A 14,421-nucleotide genomic window follows, 5' to 3' on the forward strand; every position below is an offset into this window, starting at 1 on the left:
TGGAGCCTGTTTTGCACTGCAACCATTTGACAAATGCATTTAAAATTTCCACCAAAATTTGGGGATGTCATGTGATGTTTCCACATCACTTTTATGCAAAAATATCTTGTGGTCATTTGAGATTTTGAGCTCTACATCAACTTTTCAAATCTGGTCCCGTAGACATTTTTGCACTGCAACTGATTTAATTATTTCTTTAAAAATTCTTCCAAGTGTTTGGAGATGTCAGTAGATGCATACAATTCAGCTTCATGCGAAAACCCAGTGATGTTCTTTGAAACTTTTGAGTGGATCAACCTCTTTTTCATTCTGGTCCAGTTTGGTGATTTGTACTGCAACCCTATTTTATTTTGCTCTGGTGACCCTGAGCTTTTTCCTGCTTGTAGCCCTCCCTGCCAAACCCTTAAGTCCAGGAGAATGGACCCATTGGAGGATTTTAAGTGCATGCAAGGAGACCTTTTTCTTTCTGTCCAAAACTTGCACTAACAAGTTTCTGGTTTTCCCCATATAACCTTGCCAACATCATCTACATCTAAGGAGACCCTGATCTGGAGATTTTGGCCACTCCAAGAGTTGTCTAGATGCGCTGGGCATTCTGTTGAACACTTGGTGTGCACAGTCAGTTTGGGGCATGTTTCCTAGTTTGCACTATGATCTTGCTCCCCTGACCCAGCAACCATGTCCACTGAGCTCCTAGCTATCCCTACCCTAGTCCTGTTAGTTGCCAGCCTCCCCCTCGCGCTCTAGACTGCCCTGGCATTTCGTCGAGCATGCCCCGTGCGTGCTCTGGGCGCGCCCAGAGCGCACATTTTGCACGCGCGCGCACTGAGCCGCCGCGTCGCACTGCCGCCCTCGTCGCATCCCGTCCCTGGCCCCTGCTCGCCTGCTGAACCGCGCACTATGCTCGCCCTCTCTCCACCCCACCCCTGGCACCCTACAGCGCCGCTGGTAGAGCTTTTGGCAGCACGCCGGCGTCGGCAGCGAGCCTCTGCCATGGACGGCGCCGCCCAAACCACACCAGCGCGCCAGCTGCCCCTATGAACAGCTCGAGCTTATCCCGAAGCCCGTCGGCACGCGCTGGTCGCCGCCACGTCGCCCTGCAGCTACAGCATCACAGTCGCCGGCGTTCTTATCCTCAGCCGCCACGGTCCAGCCTCGAGCGCCTATTTAAGGGATCCCCGAACTCGTTCAAGACCTCAGGCGACCTCAAGCCTTCCCCCTAGAGCTCCCCAAGCAGTGGATTGACCAGAAGAGGCCACCTTCCCCAACTCCGGCCGGTTCGGCCGCCGCTGCCTTCCGGTCCCTTTCGTCGCAACCAGCCACTCCCCCGCCCATCCAGCGCCACCACTAGCTTCCCGTTGTTCTTGCGGAGCTACCCAGCGCCTCAGCCTCGATCGGAGACCACCGGAGCTCAAAACTCACTTCCCTCCCGTAGCCCCCTCCGCCGCGGAGCTCGCCCCCGGCGACTCCTCCCACCACCATCGACCCAACGACCACCGAGAGGACCGCCCCGGTCTGGCGAGTCTATCCCGGCCCTCACGTGCCCTCGAGGAGCCGCCGTTCGTCGCCGGCGATCGCCGGAGTCCCGCCCCGTGCGGGCAGAGAAGAGGAGGGAGAGGAGAGGACTAGTCAAACCTGACCAGTGGGCCCCCGGGACCCACTGTTAGTGACCCGCGCGCCGTCCACTCTGGTTAAGTGAAGGCGCAGAAGTCCTGAGTACGTTTCCTCTGCTGCGAAAGCGTATTCTCTCCCGAACGTTTACTTTTTCTGGTTTTTATTAAAAACAGAGTTTTGACTGAACTTTGACTGGCTATAACTTTTAAAATAAAACTCCAAATGAGTTGATTCTTTTTCCTACCTCTCTCAAATTCCATCTAGTTTATTTTAAGATTTATTTCAAAATTATTTGAGACAACTTTTTGTACTGTGTTTGAAATATTTGTTATTTGAATATTTCTCAAAATAGGATTTTGGAGAGAAGAGAAAGCTTCCAAAAAAGTGCATCCTTTGCATACTCTTGAAGGCAAGCTTTCTGAACTCTGGCATAATATTTTTTGATGTGTTTTGATACGGTTAAAAAACCACTTGGGCTTGGAGTATGCGTTATCTTTATGTAACGAAAAAGTCTCACGCATGAGTGCATATTGGAGATGTTTTGTGGTTAGTAATGGATATGCTGGTCATCCTCGCGAGCTTCTCATGCATACCGGAAGGAAGTCGGGAAAGTCGTGGTCTTGGGTAGACACGAGCTTGTCCCTAATTCCTCGTCGAGACGAGTATGTCCGGTATGGTATGGTGAGGCTTGATGAGTGGTGAGTTTATCTGTTAATGGAAATATTTTTGGTTATGCTATCTTTCGGAGAATACCTGGACCACCTGAGTCGGTCGTAGTCGAGTCTTGTTCAGTGTTTTCCCTACTTGTTTTGTGCTACCACTTGTCCCTGCCACAGGTAGGGTATGGTTCAGTAAGTTGTCAACCCCTTACCAAAGCACACACCGTACAGAGAGGCCATGGTGGAAGATACCGGGTGCATCCGGTAGGCATGCCACCTGGTCCGGGGGCATGGGTGTTTCCGGTTGGGACCGAGAGGGGGGCACCCCTTAGAGCGCGCGAATATAAATTTGATCCCATGCTACGTCGAGGTTGTAGCCTCCCCACTTAGAGTTTTGCTTGGCAGGTGTCGTGGGTGATTCCAGACACCGGTAAGTTAAGCTGGTGTGTGCAGGTCAGGCGTGTTTTCAATTAAAAGGCCGTAGACGGAATTAGTCCCGATGGACTAAATAAATCCGTTACTCGTGGGTAAATAGTACACCCTCTGCAGAGGATATATCCTTTTGGATAGCCATGTTCTTGAGTAAGGACTTCAGTCGGAGATGAGTCTAGTGACGGCTTTCGGATGGAGACACGGTTAAACTAGATCATAGCAACGGTATTCGGATGGAGAACGGCTAAACTAGAATCTAGTGACGGTTTTCGGATGGAGAAACAGCTAGACTAGAATTTATGTTTAGGGCCTATGTCATATGAGGATTATGATTTTTATTATTGTGGACTAACCCTTTTCATTATTTGAATTTATTGAGTATCCCTGGGACGGTTCTACCTCCTGGATATTCACTGTGTTTATTCTTATATAAGCCCTTTATGTGGCGTCGCTCAGACGCCCGACTGCGGCATGCTTGTTATTTATTTATCCTTTATAAGCCCTTTATGTGGCGTCGCTCAGACGCCCGACTGCGGCATGCTTGTTATTTATTTATCCTTTATAAGCCCTTTATGTGGTGTCGCTCAGACGCCCGACTGCGGCATGCTTGTTATTTATTTGTCCTTTATAAGCCCTTTATGTGGTGTCGCTCAGACGCCCGACTGCGGCATTGTTATATTATTTGCCACTTTTCGAGGAGTCATTTCAGACACTCGGTCAGTACATTCTATTTTTACGCCCGTACTGCATGTTCATATTGTCCTGCATGCGTGCATCACAGAGTTTCGTCTAATTTGTGACAGACGTTATAATCATAAAATATTTCGGAGCATGATTATCCCTTGTTATATTATACCCGCGTCCTTAATGTTTGCGAGTACATTCAAACATACTCACTGGCTTGTCCCTGGCTATTGTCTTGGCCGGATTTCGTGCATGGAGATAGCATTGCGACGACAGCCCCGGAACCTACGCAATGATGATAGCAGCCTCGCGAAGATAGGAGTTATCCTGATCAGCTGTTCTTGTGGGAAATGGAGTCCCATAGACGCAGATGAACCACAAACCGCTTCCGCCATCAACCATTAGAAACCAAGTGTTGTACTCCTAGGACACAATGGTCTTGTACTACATATTTTGTACTTTGCTTGGAATTCTTGTATCAAGTTGGTGCCTCATCAGCTAACAGTAATCCTGGGGCTGGTGAGCACAAAGGCCGCTTTTCTGGGAGATTAATATCCCAAAAATCTGGTCGTGACAGACTTGGTATCAGAGCCAGGCTGACCATTGGCTAATCCTATCTTAGCCAGGTCAATAAACCTAGGTTGACCAAACCACCAGACCTTAACCTAACCCCGGCCAAGTTTCTCGCGTAAGATAGCCCCACAGTGACCCGACGCATTTCGGCGGACGGTGCCCAACCTATCAGCCTAGCCCGTCGATCACGCGCCAGTGACCGACACCTAACCCGTCTCATTCGCAAGCGTGCGAAGGAAGACTCCGTCCCCTTTTCCTATAAAAAGGGCACGCTAGCCTCAACACAGCACAGCACAGCCCCTTTCCCAAACCAAGCCACGATGCCTGGCCCCATTGTTCACAATGAGACCACAGCAACCAACCTTGGAGGTTTTGTGACCGTGCTCGCAAACCTCACCTGCCGTGCCTATGCGTTAGAAGAGCCTCCTGAATATGTTGTGTACCAAGGACCCATGTACGGTGAGAGCCGTCAGTACTGGGCCACTGTGCACATCTATGGTAGGGGTCTGTCGCCAGAACGCCCCTACAGGTTCACTGGAAGGACAACTTCCTTTGAGCCACAAGCCATCCAACTGGCAGCTCGAGAAGCTATAGTTCAACTCAGGCACTTGTCGCCTAGAGTTAACTGTCGCTCGTTCTACTACTACCCCAGTCGTGACGGGTATGGTAGGCCGCCCCAGGTTGCCAACGGACATCACGAGACAGATCCTGCACTATTGCATCTGGTGCGCTATGTAAGTGCACTAGAGCGACTGTTCGATCAGGTCACCCTTGATCTGATCGCAGCTCGTGGAGAACTGGTTCGCCGAGCCCCGGCGAGAGGAGAAACGGAGCCCGACGCCAACAACCCCGTAGTGCTGTTCGGACACCCGATCGATCCCTTGAGGTCTGCCCCAGCCATCAACCAGAGTGCCTTGGTGTCCCCAGAAGCGCTTCGTCGCCTTTTGGGAACCCATTCCAACGGGATTGTGGCCAACAACCCCCGCGATGGTCATCACCACTACCCCGACCCTGCAGCCCCTCAACCTCAACCAGCAAATCCTGACGGAGAAACCTCGACATCCGCCAGGCCAGCCCACTTAGACATTAACGTAGTAGACTAAGTCACTCGAGTTGTATCGAGCCTTAGTTTTCCTACGCTTTGTAACGGTGTGACCTTATATCGCTTTTATTTAATGCTATCTGCTTGAACGCCCCTGTTTTTGGAGTAGTAGCTATGCATATGTACGTTGGCGTACAGTTGCATTTTTCGGGCGCAGCTACCAGGACCAACCCCGACGGCACCCACAGTAATGTGTCACATTTATGTGATATGTATATCTGTGGCTTTGACCCGAGCACAGGATCGACAACCAGTTACCCTTCACCCCGGTAGATAACCCAGCCCCAATGCTATAAAGGCCACCTCGTGACCTTGCCGAGTACCCCTCACCTTGTGCACTACACTCACATCCATTTCTCTTCCATGCCGACCCCCAGTATTTATCTAAGAACCCCAGACGCAACCCCGGGAAGTTTTGTTAGATTATTGTGGGACTTTACCTGCAGTACCATGAGTGCCACCCATCCACCCCAGTACGAGTTGCTCAAATCGAGGATCACCCCATCCACCTCGAAATATTGGGCAGTGGTGCACATCCCTCCCACATACCCAAACCAAGACCCAACGGAAGTTTCCTTCGTGGGAAAATCCATGCCGACTCCGCATATGGCCATAGAAGCTGCTGCGTACGAGGCGCTCGCTCGTCTTTGATTCGCGGTACCCTATGCCAGCGAACGAGGATATTATTATTTTCCGAGTCGTGCAGCACCCGGAGAAGTTGCATCTTTTCCCGGTGGATGAATTGAGAGAGATCCAGTACTGGCCAACCTTGCCCAGTACGTTATCGCTCAGGAGCGTTTGACTCAGCGAGTATTGGGTTATCTCCAGAGCCTCGCTGATTTAAACCCTCGGATCGCTATTGGCAGACCACTGAGGCCTGACCAAGAGAGGCGCATTCATCGACTGGTCAACCCACTTCCCCCGATAGAAGAGGAGTGTGCCCCAGTACCAGAGGCGTTTTCTCAGGACCCTGTCTTTTCGCCGTTTCCTTTGTAAACGTCACCGCTGTGTTTATTATCCCAGTATTTATTTATGTACTGTGACTTGTACGTGTTATCCGAATTGGTGCGACGGATCAAATTTTTCTTTGGTTTCAACTATTTGAGCAGTTTTACTGCTGTTAATTTTGTTTTAACAAATTTTCGCTCGCGGTAAAAAAAAAATTGTGATGAGATTTTCTTTCCCAGAGTTGCTGCAGCGCATATATCTTCACGACATAGATTTTTATTCGCACCGCACCGCAACAGCAGACTCACAGCTACACCCGCTCGACCTCGTGCGCTGATTACAAATCCTCGTACACATTTTTGCGCCTAATTGATCACACCCGAGGACACCACAGTCTCAGTAAGGGAGATTTGTGGGTAATCATTCGGACGCGAGTTGCCCCAGCACACCGACAGCAGTTAGCACTCGATGCCGCACCTAATCCTCGTGATCGCCGCCGCCGCGAAGAGCTAACACTCGAGCGGCAGCATCACGATGATCATCCAGGATCATCGCGCACAGGAGCACGGAGAACCCCAGCAGCACCGCCAAACCTTCACACACCAGGACCACATACCAGTCCGGCATCGCCTCCGCCATTAGAGCCTCGTCTCGAGCTCCTGCTAACAGCAATGGAGGAGAAGGAAGGAGAAGTAGAAGCGAGGCCAGGTGTGAGGAGGAAGAGGGGAGCACCGCGATCGTTTTATAGCTCGAGATCGGTGTACGGTGGGCGAGGTCCACCAGCGCCAATCGTCACTCGATCGCCGGTGTTCGGAGGCGAGTCCGCGAGCAGTGCCGACAGCGCACTGGCCCGCGAGGTGAGTGCACGCTGCGCCGGCAGCTAGCACGCCGCGCACTACCGCAGTACCGCCTAGATGGCCTACGAGCTAGGCATCGCCGGTGGAGGAAGCGCGGGAGAGCATGCGAGAAAGAAGAGGGAGCCAGAGGTAGAAGAAGAGGCCGACAGCGGGGCCCCGGGTCCACCAGTCAGCCAGAGAGAGCACTGTGCTCTCGGGTGCGACCAGCATACTTTAGTAATTTAGAATTTATTCTAAATAACTGTATCCGCATAGAAATATCTCATTTTTCCCCGACCTTGGATTTTTCCACGCGACGCCAGTATACCACACTGCGGTTTTACACCACTTATTGCCCTCTCATCATAGCCGTTTTGTTTTAGCACAGTTGACTGATTTATTTTGGTAAGAGCAATGTGTGTTCAAAACAGCTTTTATCAAATCTCGAGGACGAGATTTTCCTTAAGGGGGGTAGTGTTGTGACACCCCAAAATTTTGACCTTGTTTTATTCATTTAAAATTTTGCCAGTAAATAAAACTTTTCCATTTGCCTAGTTTTGCCCTTTTTGATATTATGGGTTTTTACCTCAAGTGAAAACTCTCCAAAAGTTTTATTGAACTTATATGCTCTCTCTATAAAACAATTCTTCATCAGAGGATTTAATTGCATAATTGCTTCCTCTTGAGCTTTACTCTTTTAAAATGATTTTTCATGAAATTGGAGCCTGTTTTGCACTGCAACCATTTGACAAATGCATTTAAAATTTCCACCAAAATTTGGGGATGTCATGTGATGTTTCCACATCACTTTTATGCAAAAATATCTTGTGGTCATTGAGATTTTGAGCTCTACATCAACTTTTCAAATCTGGTCCAGTAGGCATTTTTGCACTACAACCTATTTAAATATTTCTTTAAAAATTCTTCCAAGTGTTTGGAGATGTCAGTAGATGCATATAATTCAACTTCATGCAAAAACCCAGTGATGTTCTTTGAAAATTTGAGTGGAATCAACCTCTTTTTCATTCTGGTCCAGTTTGGTGATTTGTACTGCAACCCTATTTTATTTTGCTCTAGTGACCCTGAGCTTTTTCCTGCTTGTAGCCCTCCCTACCAAACCCTTAAGTCCAGGAGAATGGACCCATTGGAGGATTTTAAGTGCATGCAATGAGACCTTTTTCTTTCTGTCCAAAACTGTAGTTTTGCAAAACTTGCACTAACAAGTTTCTGGTTTTTCCCAAATGACCTTGCCATCATCATCTACATCTAAGGAGACCCTGATCTGGAGATTTTGGCCACTCCAAGAGTTGTCTAGATGCACTTGGCATTCTGTCGAACACTTGGTGTGCACAGTCAGTTTGGGGCATGTTTCCTAGTTTGCACTATGATCTTGCTCCACTGACCCAGCAACCATGTCCACTGAGCTCCTAGCTATCAATACCCTAGTCCTGTTAGTTGCCAGCCTCCCCCTCGCGCTCTAGACTGCCCTGGCATTTCGTCGAGCATGTCCCGTGCATGCTCTGGGCGCGCCCAGAGCGCTCGTTTTGCACGCGCGCGCCCTAAGCCGCCGCGTCGCACTACCGCCCTCGTCGCGCCCCGTCCCTGGCCCCTGCTCGCCTGCTGAACCGCGCACTACGGTCGCCCTCTCTCCACGCCACCCCTGGCACCCTACAACGCCGCTGGCAGAGCTTTTGGCGGCACGCCGGCGTCGGCAGCGAGCCTCTGCCATGGACGGCGCCGCCCAAACCACACCAGCGCGCCAGCTGCCCCTATGAATAGCTCGAGCTTATCCCGAAGCCCGTCGGCACGCGCTCGTCGCCGCCACGTCGCCCTGCAGCTACAGCCTCGCGGTCGCCGGCGTTCTTATCCTCAGCCACCATGGTCCGGCCTCGAGCGCCTATTTAAGGGATCCTCGAACTCGTTCAAGACCTCAGGCGACCTCAAGCCTTCCCCCTAGAGCTCCCCAAGCAGTGGATTGACTGGAAGAGGCCACCTTCCCCAACTCCGGCCGGTTCGGCCGCCGCTGCCTTCCGGTGCCTTTCGTCGCAACCAGCCACTCCCCCGCCCATCCAGCGCCACCACTAGTTTCCCCTTGTTCTTGCGGAGCTACCCAGCGCCTCAGCCTCAATCGGAGACCACCGGAGCTCAAAACTCACTTCCCTCCCGTAGCCCCCTCCGCCGCGGAGCTCGCCGCCGGCGACTCCTCCCACCACCATCGACCCGACGACCACCGAGAGGACCGCCCCGGTCTGGCGAGTCCATCCCGGCCCTCAGATGCCCTCGAGGATCCGCCGTTCGTCGCCGGAGTCCCGCTCCCGTGCGGGCAGAGAAGAGGAGGGAGAGGGAGACTAGTCAAACCTGACCAGTGGGCCCCCTGGGACCCACTGTCAGTGACCCGCGCGCCGTCCACTCTGGTTAAGTGAAGGCGCAGAAGTCCTGAGTACGTTTCCTCTGCTGCGAAAGCGTATTCTCTCCCGAACGTTTTCTTTTTCTGGTTTTTATTAAAAACAGAGTTTGACCGGACTTTGACTGGCTATAACTTTTAAAATAAAACTCCAAATGAGTTGATTCTTTTTCCTACCTCTCTCAAATTCCATCTAGTTTATTTTAAGATTTATTTCAAAAATTATTTGAGACAACTTTTTGTACTGTGTTTGAAATATTTGTTATTTGAATATTTCTCAAAATAGGATTTTGGAGAGAAGAGAAAGCTTCCAAAAAAAGTGCATCCTTTGCATACTCTTGAAGGCAAGCTTTCTGAACTCTGCATAATATTTTCTGAGGTGTTTTGATACGGTTACAACACCACTTGGGCTTGGAGTATGCGTTATCTTTATGTAACGATAAAATCTCACGCATGAGTGCATATTGGAGATGTTTTGTGGTTAGTAATGGATATCCTGGTCATCCTCGCGAGCTTCTCATGCATACCGGAAGGAAGTCGGGAAAGTCGTGGTCTTGGGTAGACACGAGCTTGTCCCTAATTCCTCGTCGAGACGAGTATGTCCGGTATGGTATGGTGAGGCTTGATGAGTGGTGAGTTTATCTGTTAATGGAAATATTTTTGGTTATGCTATCTTTCGGAGAATACCTGGACCACCTGAGTCGGTCGTAAGTCGAGTCTTGTTCAGTGTTTTTCCCTACTTGTTTTGTGCTACCACTTGTCCCTGCCACAGGTAGGGTATGGTTCAGTAAGTTGTCAACCCCTTACCAAAGCACACACCGTACAGAGAGGCCATGGTGGAAGATACCGGGTGCATCCGGTAGGCATGCCACCTGGTCCGGGGGCATGGGTGTTTCCGGTTGGGACCGAGAGGGGGGCACCCCTTAGAGCGCGCGAATATAAATTTGATCCCATGCTACGTCGATGTTGTAGCCTCCCCACTTAGAGTTTTGCTTGGCAGGTGTCGTGGGTGATTCCAGACACCGGTAAGTTAAGCTGGTGTGTGCAGGTCAGGCGTGTTTTCAATTAAAAGGCCGTAGACGGAATTAGTCCCGATGGACTAAATAAATCCGTTACTCGTGGGTAAATAGTACACCCTCTGCAGAGGATATATCCTTTTGGATAGCCATGTTCATGGGTAAGGACTCCAGTCTGAGATGAGTCTAGTGACGGTTTTCGGATGGAGACACGGTTAAACTAGATCATAGTAACGGTATTCGGATGGAGAACGGCTTAAACTAGAATCTAGTGACGGTCTTCGGATGGAGAAACGGCTAGACTAGATTTTGTTTATGACCTGTGACATATGAGGATTATGATTATTATTATTGTGGACTAACCATTTACATTATTTGAATTTATTGAGTATCCCTGGGACGGTTCTACCTCCTGGATATTCACTGTGTTTATTCTTATATAAGCCCTTTATGTGGCGTCGCTCAGACGCCCGACTGCGGCATGTTGTTATTTATTTATCCTTTATAAGCCCTTTATGTGGCGTCGCTCAGACGCCCGACTGCGGCATGTTTGTTATTTATTTATCCTTTATAAGCCCTTTATGTGGTGTCGCTCAGACGCCCGACTGCGGCATGTTTGTTATTTATTTATCCTTTATAAGCCCTTTATGTGGTGTCGCTCAGACGCCCGACTGCGGCATTGTTAATTTATTTGCAACTTTTCGAGGAGTCATTTCAGACACTCGGTCAGTACATTCTATTTTTACTCCCGTATTGCATGTTCATATTTTTCCTGCATGCGTGCATCACAGAGTTTCGTTTAATTTGTGACAGACGTTATAATCATAAATATTTCGGAGCATGATTATCCCTTGTTATATTATACCCGTGTCCTTAATGTTTGCGAGTACATTCAAACGTACTCACTGGCTTGTCCCTGGCTATTGTCTTGGCCAAATTTCGTGCATGGAGATAGCATTGCGACGACAGCCCCGGAACCTACGCAATGATGATAGCAGCCTCGCGAAGATAGGAGTTATCCTGGTCAGCTGTTCTTGTGGGAAATGGAGTCCCATAGACGCAGATGAACCACAAACCGCTTCCGCCATCAACCATTAGAAACCAAGTGTTGTACTCCTAGGCCACAATGGTCTTGTACTACATATTTTGTACTTTGCTTGGAATTCTTGTATGAAGTTGGTGCCTCATCAGCTAACAGTAATCCTAGGGCTGGTGAGCACAAAGGCCGCTTTTCTGGGAGATTAATATCCCAAAAATCCGGTCGTGACAGAAGCCGACACGAAGCTGGAGCTGGTGCGGCCGGCTATCATCCAGCGAGCCTCGGCTAACGCCAACTACACCGACACCAGCGCCTTCGCTCCTGAGGTGGACGACTACGGCGTCGCCCAGCCGGAGGAGTGGTTCGGGCTGAACCCGGAGATGGCGAGGACTCGGCGGAGGAGATCGACTCCAGCGGCGAGGGCGAGGAGGAGGAGGAGGAGGAGGAGGGTGAAGCCGCCGCGCCAGATAGTGGAGCGGCTGGTCAGCCTTAGCTTGACCGTGCCTCCAGCAACAAGGCACGCGCGGGCGCACCGCCTGCAGCCAGCGATGATCAAGCCGAGACTCGCCAGCCGGCCACTCCTCCAGCCGGCGCCGTCGTCTCCACCGACCAGCCCGGCTCCCCTGCTGCGCCCTTAGTCTATTCTGCTGCCTCTACTATCCTGTTTTATTGCTCTTGGAACAGTATTTTGTTATGTTTGCACAATTCCACCCACTGGGGGTGTATTCGAACAATATTGACTGCCGGCCTGTTTGAAGGCCTTATGTGTAAATATAATTATGCATGCGTTTGGCTTTCCCTTGTTCTTTGCTTTTCATCCGTCGGCTATTTCCTTTGCCGCCCTCCCTTGGTTGCCGCCCTCCCAGTCGGACAGCTGCTCTGCAATCTGTGGCTGGAGAAGTGCTTGGCCAAGGGAGGGCAAGTACTCTAGCTTTGTTGGATTGTAGCGAAGCGACTGGGAGGCCGGCCAGCCGGCTGTTTTGACAGCCAGTAGGCGTGGTTGGAGGCCGGCTTGTGTATATAAGTTCGTTAGTCCTTAGCCGTTTTTCGTGTGGGCACCCTTTCTGCCTTTGACTCTTGCCAGTCGGACAGTCGGTTCTTCGAGCTGCGACTTTCAACAAGAGAGGGCTCGAGTGCTGGCACACTACTTGTCTGACTTCAGGTAGAACTTTTAATATAACTTAAGGCGGCCAGTCCCCGGGCCGACTAGTCGAACCTGGTGCCAGACAGAAAATCAAAAGTAATAATACATTCATGAATATGACACTCGTCATTCATAGATAAAGGGGGCAGTCCCCGAGTGCGCCTCGGGGGGCCCGTTTGTCTCGTACTTAATACAAAAAAGGTAGCATGATACATACTGCTTTCAACTGTAAAATCTTCTCAAGAGGTTGGCGTTCCATGGTCATTCCGACTCCTTGCCGGAATCATCCCTCTTGCATGCTCTTGGCTTCTGTGCGTCGATCAGGTAGTAGGAGTCGTTGCCTAGCACCTTGCTGACGACGAAAGGGCCTTCCCAAGGGGCCGAGAGCTTGTGCTGGCCGGCTGTTCGCTGGATCAGCCGGAGCACAAGGTCGCCCTCTTGGAAGGATCTTGGCTTGACCTTCCGGTTGTGGTAACGGCGCAAACCCTGCTGGTAGATGGCGGACCGGCTGAGTGCTAATAGCCGGCCTTCTTCCAGCAGGTCGACGCCGTCTTCTCGTGCTTCCTTGGCCTCCGCCTCCGTGTACATGGTGACCCGAGGCGAGTCGAACTCGATGTCAGTTGGGATGATAGCCTCGGCACCATATACAAGGAAGAACGGAGTGAAGCCGGTTGACTTGTTTGGGGTAGTACGCAGACTCCAGAGGACAGCCGGCAGCTCATCGAGTCAGCAGCCGGCCGAACGCTCCAGTGGTACGACCAGTCGGGGCTTGATGCTGGAGAGGATGAGGCCGTTTGCTTGCTCGACCTGGCCGTTTGACTGCGAGTGGGCAACGGACGCTAAGTCCAGTCGGATGCCCTGTGTCGCGCAGAAACGTGCCAGTGCTCCCTTGGCAAAATTTGTGCCATTGTCAGTGATGATGCTGTGTGGCACACCATACCGAGTAGTGATGTCGGTGATGAATGTCACGGCAGTCGGCCCGTTCAGCTTCTTGATCGGCTTCGCTTCGATCCACTTGGTAAACTTGTCCACGGCGACAAGCAGATGTGTCATGCCGCCGCGGGCTGTCTTGAATGGGCCCACCATGTCCAGCCCCCAAATGGCAAAAGGCCGGTTGAGGGGGATGGTTTTGAGTGCGGAAGCCGGCAGGTGCTGCTTGGAACTGAAAACTTGGCATCCTTTGCAGCATTTGACTAACTCTTTGGCATCTTCCAAAGCAGTCGGCCAGAAGAAACCATGGCGGAAAGCTTTGGCCACAAGTGATCTTGAGGCTGCGTGGTGGCCGCATTCGCCTTGGTGGATATCCTTGAGGATTGCTATGCCCTTCTATGGCTTGACGCAGCGCTGGAAGACTCCAGTGATGCTACGCTTGACAAGTTCTTTGTTTATTATTGCATATGCTCCGGCTCGGCGTTGCACTAGTCTTGCCGAGTTCTCATCAGTCGGCAGCTCTCTGTTGACTAGGAAGTTGAGGATGGGCTGGGCCCATGATGGAGCTATGACTTCTTCTACTGTCAGTACGGCCACTGTGACCCGGGTGGGTGGGTTGGGTGGTGGAGAGTTGGATTCGGCCATCGCTTCTTGTGTAGCTGCAGTCCCCGGGCCGACTACTGCAGTCCCCGGGCAAGGTTCTGAAGTCCCTGAGCCGGGTGCGACGACGGCAGTCCCCGGGCCGCTTGTCGAAGTCCCCGAGCCGCCTGCTGGGTTCCTCCAGTAGGATTCGGCTGCATCAGGGGCGGGCAGTACGAAGATAGAGTCCAATTCTGGAGACGGCTTGATAGACGGTTTGAGGAGGCGCTGGAGAGAGACACCGGTTGGTATAGCCTGTCGGGTGGAGCCGATCCGTGCCAGGGCATCTTCTTGGTCGTTGTCGGCCTATGGCACGTGAAGGAACTCGCACCCTTTGAAGTATCCACTGATCTGCTGGACGAGGAATCGATAGCTCGCCATGTTTGCATCCTTGGCGTCCC

This window comes from Triticum aestivum, chromosome 6D (genome assembly GCF_018294505.1).
Source record: "Triticum aestivum cultivar Chinese Spring chromosome 6D, IWGSC CS RefSeq v2.1, whole genome shotgun sequence".
In the NCBI taxonomy this organism is placed as follows: Eukaryota; Viridiplantae; Streptophyta; class Magnoliopsida; order Poales; family Poaceae; genus Triticum; species Triticum aestivum.